Source organism: Diplotaxodon limnothrissa, linkage group LG3 (assembly GCF_057381915.1).
Source record: "Diplotaxodon limnothrissa isolate DT_005_m linkage group LG3, D_limnothrissa_male_GT1.1, whole genome shotgun sequence".
NCBI lineage: Eukaryota > Metazoa > Chordata > Actinopteri > Cichliformes > Cichlidae > Diplotaxodon > Diplotaxodon limnothrissa.
This window is the reverse complement of record NC_140598.1, coordinates 38,497,646-38,507,554: the sequence shown is the minus strand read 5'-3', so window position 1 is coordinate 38,507,554 and position 9,909 is coordinate 38,497,646. Positions and strand designations below refer to the sequence as shown.

Here is a 9,909-nt window from a genome sequence, read left to right as displayed (position 1 = left end):
CAAAGAAACCGTGCAAAAACATTGAAACCCATTTTGGACAGTCACTCCTTCCTGTGCTTAGTTTAAAGAAAACATTACTGCAAAGTACGGCTGTGAAAAAACAGAAGAAATGTGAACGATATATCAAAATCTGTACAGTCTCTTCCCTCTTTCCTCCCATTCATTCTTTCATCTGTACTTTGGTTTTATTCTTGCTTCTGATCTTTTCTCATTCGTTGTGTTTATTCTGGCTCTCAGGTGATCGGTCTTGTTGTGTGGCATGGCACAGGGTGACAATGTCTGTAGGGAAGCAGTCTTTGAGTAGGATACCTCTGTCTCTCTGGCAATCCAGGTCTCCAATAAAGCCATACCAGTAGATCACAAGGCCTGGACCAAACCTGTTCCAGTAGCTCCAGAATTGTTCATTGAGATAGGTTTGATGGCTTTGATCATCTCCAAAAGAGGCTTTGCTCTCAATCCAGTGTACAATGTGTCCTTCCACAGCAACTGGAACCTCCAGGATGATATCAGGTGTTTTGTCATAGCCCATAGTTCTCAGATGGTTTTCATCCAGAAAGGAAAGGTTCTTCTCCTTCAGTTTTTCCCGGAGCAGCACTTCATGCTCATGGCCTATGGCGTGTTTGATGCAGTCTACCTGCGGTCCATAACAGCAGTCATTTATTGTGCATTGGTAGACATTACTGGCCAAAATTTGGTCTGGAATTAAAGATGGCTCCTTCAGCATGCTGTTGAGGACTGATTTAGATGGCATTCCACCATCCTGGCCCTGAAGGAACCTGTCCAGGATGATACGAGCCATCAGCGCAGGAGACAGATCCACCTCATTGGCCAATTCAAGCAGGACAGGAGCAGTAGGCTGTGCCTTGGCTTCACTCAGATACCTTTGGTAGTAGCTTTCAATAACATCCGGCACATGGTGTCTTGAGAATGTCCTTTTGATCCATTTCTGGTACTCCAGGGAGAAGATGCTCAGAAGAGTGGACTGCGAGTGACTTGGAAACTTGTCCTTCAGTATCTTCATGCATCGGCGTGTAGGTCTCAGTTTTTCAGTCCATCGCACTATCTCTTTATATTCTGCTCGGGACAGTCTCATCATGAGAAAGGGATCTTTACTCTTAATTCCTGCAGTCCTAGTACCGTCCCCGATAGCCTCCAGTCTTGCTTTTTTTTTTTTTTCTTTCCTTCATGTGGACAGAAAACACTTTATTACAAACAGAAATCATAAAATACACATCCTCCCATTTTAAAAAAAATGGAGCAGCTTGGTGCAAACACAAACAAGATAAAACAGAATAGTCAACACCCCCCTCCCCCAGAGAACTCACGAGTGGCTTTGAAGCCAGTGAAATGTCAGAATCGGAGAACCGCACTTTAGAAGTAGCAACAACAAATCACTCTTGTTGTGTAGGCAGAGGCAGCCATGCAGGAACGCTCCCAAATCTGAACACAGGGAGGGGAGGGAAGGGGAGGACGGGGAGGACAATGTTTTTTGTGGTTAAACTAAGTTGACAGGCATAAGAGGAGCTACTGCAGCATGAAACATCACCGAGCCAGAGGGTAAACAAAAAGATTAGGAGGAAACACAGGCGCAGGCTGTTTGAATACATTTGCATTACCTGTAAAGTAAAGTGTAAAGTGTGCGTGTTAGTCCCCATAGGGAAATAGTTCCTCTGCATCTAACCCATTCACCCAGTGAAGCAGTGGGCAGCCACCAATGCAGCGCCCGGGGAGCAGTGTGTAGGGACGGTACCTTGCTCAGGGGTACCTCTATAGCCGTTCAGTGGAGTCGAACCCCCGACCTTCCGATCATGGGGCCACCACCACTCTACCTGCTGAGCTATCCCAAATTTACTGCAACTCTGACCCTCAGCTCACGCTGCTTCTCACTTTTTAGCGCCAAACCAACAGGATGTTTTGGGGGACTAAGTGCTGGTGTTTCATGCCATAAATTAAAAACCAATTTATGCAGTAGGGTAAACCTCGATGAGGTGTTTCGTACTGCCACAGCCAGAGGTTTTTAATCTGGAACAGCAGCCGACAGGTCGGGGATGTTTGTGTTTGGCCAAGCAGAAGTTTTGTTTTCTTCCTTGAAATAACTTCAAACTTCCTAAACCTGTTAGTTCTACATCAGCAGCTCACAGAGGGATCAGAGCATGGATCTTCTCCAGATCAAACTGTTTACGGTGTCATGGATCTTCTCCAGATCAAACTGTTTACGGTGTCATAGCTTAAGCGGGATCACGGGCCAGTACTTAGGCTGCTTCAGGTCACAGTTTCTTTCAAAATTGAGTTGCATCGCCGCCTCCAAGGCCATGATCTTGGCCGCATCCCCGCCGTACAGCTTCTTCATCTCGGCCGTGCGTCTTTCACCGAGTCTCTCCAAGGGAGGGGCGACACTGCTCCGCAACGAGAAGCTGTGTAGGTCCTGATCGGCCGGCATGTAGCTGCCCTGCTGCTCCGCCTCCATCTGCTGCTGCTTCTTGAGCTCCTCCCTGTGTCGCTCAGTCTGGGCGAAGTACTGCCGGAGCTCCTTGCTGATCTCCATGTTGCTCACATCGCACTCAATCTCGCTTTCCGAGCTACTTTCCTCTGCATAGTCCTCCTTGTCTTCCCTGTTGCTCTCTGCAGAGCTCCAGTCAGCATAGCGAGGCCGGTCACAGGGCCCCTCCTCCTGGTAGCAGCAGGGGCCGTAGGCAGCCTCCAAGGCCTTTCTGTAGGCGCGCCTGTGCCTCTGAGGCCACGCCATGGCCTACCAATAGTGCTGCCAGTATCGGCTGTACACCGGGCGGGAAAACCAGGACATCACAGTGCTTATGTCCTCCATGACTGCAGACAGCTGCAACTTCTGAGATGTTCCTCTTTGTTAATGTTTCGTCATCGGTAAACCTCTGTGGAGCCAGCTAGTTTAGCATCTCATCTTACTTCCTCGGAGAAAATTTCCCAGCAGTCTTGCTTTTTTCTTTTAGTGCTACATGCTTGTGGAAGTTTGCGCCATTGTAGCGATTAAACACAAAATATTACATCAATATTTTATACTTAGAACATGCAAATGCAAAGTACCCATCCTCAATTATCCAAATCTTATTTTTATGATTACACACGAATCTTTGAAACCTTCAGCCTTTCAGTGATTTATTTTAACACGACAAACAGAATCAGAACTTCAGATGAAGACTGTTAAAGTCTAGAGTCTATTTTATTTGGAAAAAAAAAAAAAAAAAAACCCACACAACTCCCCCTCCAACAACAACAAAAAAGCAAAGCAAGACAATCTGAAACACTTTATTTAAAACTGCACTATAACAGTGATGACTCTTTAAAGTGATGGCAAATTTAAACACTGCGCTTTAAAAGCACATTAGAAATGACCTCCACAGTGGCTGTGTCTTGCTGGAATGACCTGACCCAGAAACAACCGGTCTTAAATTGGTTCTTTTGGAGTTGCAAGCTTTAGCGAGATATTTAAAAAAGACAAAAACAAAAAAAAAAACAACGCAACAGAAAATTAATATACTCAACACAGCCCCTCTTTGTGTATTATCATTTTTCCACTGTTTTTCTCCGCTATAATGGCAACTCAGGGTGATGGATGGGAAAATGACAGATTTTACATGAAGGCGACTCCAAAAAGATAATGTTGCTTCAAGGTTCTGACAGAAAAATCACAAGTCCAAAAATACAAGTAAGGGTTAGCCAGAACATCCTCTACATCCACAGTGGGTGCATTCAATGATCCTTCCAACTTCCAGCTTGCTCTTGGGGACTCTGCAGATGCAGTTGGTTCCAAAGTTGGTGTCTCGTGTTTGGATGCAACGCAGGCAGCACAGGTTCTCATAGCCCTGCTTCTTCCACTTGGCAATGAGGTTCTTGTCTGCGTAGCCATCCTTTATACAGTACTCGTATAGCTCTCTACTGATGGCTTTTCTTTTGTAGAATAGGTCATAGATGTATCGACTCCGCTGATGATGCAGCCTGAAAATGGGCCAGAGGGACTCCACCTTTCGCTTCCCCTCGTGGGGTTCAGTTTCAGCTTCTCTCATTTTCTGATCCAGCTCGTCCAAAGTGGGCTCAATGAGCTCCCAGCCGTCTGGGGAAGGCTTTCGACTCCTCTTTACTTTTGGCATTTTGTCTCTGTTTAGCTAAAAATGCAACAAAACGCTCTAAGTATTTTCCTGTTTGTCTTATGAGCCCCTCTCAGGCGCGTGTCCTCCAGATTTCTTCGTAGTATCAAGACTAAGAGAAAATGTGGCCCGATCAGCTCAAAGCCTCGCTTATATTCCCGCAGAGCGCGGGCGGATTCGTCACGCACCAATCGCAGAGAGGCTTGCGGCAGCGCGCAAATTCAATGCACTTTTCTCCAATGAGCAGCACACACCGAGGCGGGGCGATGCTACACGTGGAGCCCGTCACCAATCACGAGCCGGAGCGGCACCGCGTCACAGCCAGTCACACACTTTAAGAGCAGCGAGTCTCCTCTGTTCGCTACATTTTCTGCTCTTATCACAGGGAAAGGAACGTGAGGAAGAATGGCACAAACCAAGCAGACTGCTCGCAAGTCTACTGGCGTTAAAGCCCCCAGGAAACAGCTGGCCACCAAGGCCGCCCGTAAGAGCGCCCCGGCCACCGGAGGCGTCAAGAAGCCCCACCGTTATAGGCCTGGTACCGTGGCTCTGCGAGAGATCCGCCGTTACCAGAAATCCACCGAGCTGCTGATCCGCAAGCTCCCCTTCCAGCGCCTGGTGCGCGAGATCGCTCAGGACTTCAAGACCGACCTGCGCTTCCAGAGACATCCAGCTGGCTCGCCGCATCCGCGGAGAGAGAGCTTAAGCTGCACGCTCTCCTACCAACAACGGCTCTTTCCAGAGCCACCTCACTCACACCAAGAGCTCGCTCCTTTATTCTTAGTATAGTTTTTAAAATTGAATCTTATGCTCACACTTCAATCTTCATGCTGTTTCTATTCCTGAAATTACAGTTGGCATCAACATGGAATTCACTGACTTCAGTTACGAAATTTATATTTAAAGTATTTTTCAAAGAAACCTGTTAGTCACTTGAACTCAAGTTCACTCATAAAATGTGTCCTTCATAATAACGTTACAGGCTATGCTAGGCTTTGGCCCACATCAGTCTGAAATTGTATGTAACCATAAATAACGTGTTTTGGAAACTAACTGCACAACAGGCAGCACTATTAGTTCTCTCAGTCTCCCACAGCAGCATTTCCAATTTTGATTGAAACTGTCAGAGAAAACGGCAGCCTCGAGCAGGCCAGGATATTGGTTTACAGAGGCTGTTAAAAGTATGTGTCTAACGTTAAAATGTTGGTGCCACAATAATTTCATCCTAATGGTGCTGACATATTCATAGGGTTCATTTTTGAGACAAAATATCATGAGGTAGTCATGATTTTGCAAATATTCCACCTTGGAGTGCACTTTGCACAAATTGTTTTAATAATGGTGTAGTGGTGGAGTAATGGTGATACAAGAATCACAGGTGAAGTTGGATGATGACTTGGTGGTTCATGACTGTATTTGAAGCACATGTGTGACTGCATGTATGTGGAATGGCTCACTGTTATTCATCAGGTGACAGAGGCAGCTCTGCCATGTTGTAGCTCGGACAGAGGTGAAGAGGCGAGGTCACAGGTGACTGACTGATGATTTGGTGCTATAGATTAACTAGTATTTATTATCATGACAATTGTTAGGCTGCTGATGTAAATTGTTTCATTAGTGTATATTTGACAAAGAATCTGAATTGACATGTCTCACTTTTTTTATGGCACGAATCCATGTGTTATTTTATCAGGTAGCAATATGTCCTAGTGCAGTCAGAGGGGAAGAGCCAGGGCCAAAGGTGAGGCACATCAAGCACACAATAATTTTAATCTGAGGATAAAACGCATGTACTGAGGCTGAAAGAAGCTTCAGTGCTCTCACAAGACTAAAAAGATGGCTAAGGTCAACAATGACTCAAATGAGATTAAACAATCCTGATGTATGCCATGTCCACCAGGAGAGACTGGACAGTATAGATGTAAAACAAATATGCCAGCAGTTTATCTCAGTTAACAAGAGGAGCAGGCGTGTGTTTGGCTCCTTCACATGGACATTGAGTTGTTGTGTGGGACACCAGTAGTCCATGTCTTTTGCTGTAACAGTAGTTCATGTTGAGAATAAAACATCCCAGCTCACTGATTTGATCGGGGCAATATTGTGCCTAAAATGTTGCATCGTTTTGCCGAGAGATCTTTTGTGGTAATCGTAGCTAAGTGGTTTTATGGACAAAAACTACCAGGTTATTCAGTGTTCCCTTAGTGCTAATGTGTTAGAGATGTTGGTGCACTATAACTGAACTAATGTTGTTAAGTCCTTAAAGTCATATTCTTTTATTGTCATGACTGTATTTGAAGCTATTTTTATGTTTATATGATACCTGATTGATATGGAATATGGCTGAAGTAAACTAAAGCCTAAAATACTTAGTCAGTCATTTGTTTAATAGTAATTTAACATTATATAATTCACATATAAAACTATGAACTGTAATTTTAAATGATTTAAAAGCATGAAGAATAGCATATGTAGGCAAGTATATTTCTTCTTTTTTTTTTCTTTTTTCTCAAGAAGCGACAAAAAGGAAAAAAGGAACAGGGCAGGGTTCAGTGGTTGAATCATCCGTCCCCACCAATGCCAAAACCAAATCTACGCCCTTGCTATGTGTTGTAACCAGTGACTATGATGTAACTGTACAAAGTGTGTCAGTCTTGTCAGCCCACTAGCCCAGACACCGACCAAACGGCTAGCCCCACATGGCGAACAGAGAACGGGGGTGTGTGAAGACCCCAGCCTCACTCCTCCCGCTCACTTATTGTTACTGCTAATGCAAATTAGTGCAAATCGAGTAATGCAAACCACTATTTATTTAGTTGTGTAGATGTTTTCGTATTCCAGCCGATTCTGCTTCAGAAATTATTTAGTGCGTTTGAAGTCTAATATTGATTTAATTCGGCGGAATGTTGTCGATGTGTTTCTGTTTTTATGCAGCAGCCCGGACCAAAACTAAAAAATGTGAACAAACATGTCGGACCTATTTCTGATCTGAAGATGAGTGCGGGGAAAATAAGGAGATCGCATAACACTGAATGATGCAACAAACCTCTGCACAAATGTACTTACTATCGTGTCTTTCTTTCCGCAGAACCAACGCGGTATCAAATACAAAAACAAAACTTTGATCTCTCTCCCAAAGGTTTTAACCGGATATCTGCGGTACAATCCACATTCCTGCTTCTCCAGAGCTCAGACTGCACGTCAAGTTGCACATGGCTCCAAACGCGGAAGAAACCAAAAGAACAAAAATACGCGGGTTATGGATGAGAATAGAATGACGCAAAGGACACCGCTTCCTCGTTTCTCTATTGTCAAGTCAAGTCATCTTTATAGCACAGTTAAAAGACATCAAGTGTCGTTCAAAGTGCTGGACAGAGGGATAATATAATAAAAACAATATAGATAAGATGAAAACATTGTAGAAAAATTGTAAGACATCCATATGTGTACATGCAAATATGCACTGTTATCTTTTGCAAGTAAAGCAACCGTCTCATGAAAACTTTTCGTCGTTGTTTCCTTAAAAAATGTTTATATTTGTGACAAAAGTGTGCAAAATGCTCAACACACACAATCAAACACGATCTGTACAGCGTGATGAACGTCATCTGTTTTAAATATATTAACTGAACAATCTGCAACAGAGTTTGACAATATTTTAAATAATTCTTTATTTTTTGAAAAGTGTTTTATGTGCTACATTTACAGCTCACCTTTATGATGCACCGAAACAGAACAAACTAATGAACACATTATTCAAATCAACTTGTTCTCCTGGTCCATTTTAGATTAAATCTAAAAGTTTAAATTTTATTCAATTTGTATTTGTCACATAGACAATCATACATAGTGCGACATGCAGTGAAATGCTTATGCCAGACCATACAAAAACGAAACGAGACTAGCAATAAATAATATACAATACAATAATACTAATACTACTACTAATAATAATAATCTTGGTTTGTCTTAGAAACCTGTAAGTTGTTTGAGGAGTCACATGAGTAGCCTATATTTCTGTCATAGGTTTCATGTTTAATAATGCTGCTTTGTTGCTTTTCACGGTTTCTGTTTGGAGACAGAACAAACAAACCGATAAAGCTCGTATTTTACGTTTCCTGTTTTACCACCATGCGAAGGGACTTTACCTCGTTAGTGCTGCTGTGTGTGTGTGTGCGTGGGTCGCAGGGGAGGGGCACTATGTGTTGTAACCAGTGACTATGATGTAACTGTACAAAGTGTGTCAGTCTTGTCAGCCCACTAGCCCAGACACCGACCAAACGGCTAGCCCCTGCCCCAGATGGCGAACAGAGAACGGGGGTGTGTGAAGACCCCACGCCTCACTCCTCCCGCTCACTTATTGTGTTGATCCATGCACTGATCAGTGGTCTTTGATCAGTGGGTTTTGGTCAGTGGTGTTGATCAATGGTCATGCGAATTTGCATAATTATGATTAAGGAACTGACCTTCCAGCCCATTGTTCCTTCAGTGGGCTGGTTTCAGTCATTATGCAAATCTACTGTTTATAAGATTGGAAACCTGCAGTTAGCTGAGACTGATAAAGTCACTTGGATGAGTGACGAAACGTTTCTCCCACAAAACGCTACGTCCAGATGAACAGAATCAACTTTTGGAGATTTACTTTCCTGGATGATTGAGAATGCATCAAGACGATGCATGCTATTCTAACGTACATTTAAAACATGGGAGGGGCATGGTGCCATGCCTGAGGCTCAAACACAGGTGAATAAATTTGTTTATTATTTATTCAAATTCAGTTAATTCCGTTTTTTTTAAGACTCGGGTTTACTGTATATTGTCAGGATTATCTATGTACAGCTGACCAGAATCCATCAGATTCTGCAAACACAAATATGGTGTTGTGGCGATCGGGAGCTTAAAGCTTTACAGTCACAGGGGAAACCCGACTACGCCAACCTGGGAGTTTCACACAGACAGTATCTATAGATACTATGTACTATGCAAATGAACTATATAACTATAGTTAGTGCCTTCCTGTTCATTTACATAGTTTCTAAGGTTTGTAACACTTGAGCCAGAGCCGTGATTGGGAGTAAAATAACGAATTTATTGACAGCTATTTAAAACAGACATCAGAAGATGCAATCATGTATTTGCACGTGTACTGTTAACTGATTCAGAGCCTGGATTACCAGTGGGCGAATGCATAAATAATCACGAACCACGGAATATCCCACCACCAGGGCACCCAGTCACCTCTACTTTAGGCCTTCAGAGTAAAAACACAACTTATTAATAGACCCGAAACGGGAAATCAAATACGTCCTCTGTGGTTAATCCGACTCCACAAACATACCAGTAGTACGAACAGCCTTAATCAACTAAAAATAAATATAAATAAATAAATAAATGAATCAAAATAGCAGCTACTATTTATAGTCGGACCATACAATTTGATTGGCCACAACCGATGATTAGCAATGCAATGTTAAAATAAAATATTATTTCTGCTTCACGGATTTCACCCAGCTCAAAAGTCACATTTACACAGCACACAGCAGAGTCAAGTACACTTGATGTGTGGACTTTATAACAGTTTTTAAATTGTGTTGATAGGTACGGAGCCCCCCAGGGGACATGGGAGAAAAAAAAATTACGGAGGAAAAAAAAAAAATTAGGGAGAAAAAAAAAAATTAAGACGGACTTTTGCGAGATCTCGCAAAAGTATTGCGAGCGCTCGCAAAAGTATTGCGAGATCTCGCAAAAGTATTGCGAGCGCTCGCAAAAGTATTGCGAGATCTCGCAATAA

General features: G+C 43.1%; 3 pseudogenes; all 3 read right to left on the bottom strand.

The window, feature by feature from the left end:
* Positions 1–208: 208 nt before the first annotated feature.
* Positions 209–1,138, bottom strand: LOC146635764 (CDAN1-interacting nuclease 1 pseudogene; annotated as a pseudogene).
* Positions 1,139–2,221: 1,083 nt separating this feature from the next.
* LOC146635763 (gem-associated protein 8 pseudogene) lies at positions 2,222–2,827 on the bottom strand (annotated as a pseudogene).
* An 800-nt stretch (positions 2,828–3,627) lies between these two features.
* On the bottom strand, positions 3,628–4,124 carry LOC146635762 (protein BUD31 homolog pseudogene; annotated as a pseudogene).
* Between the last annotated feature and the right edge of the window lie 5,785 nt (positions 4,125–9,909).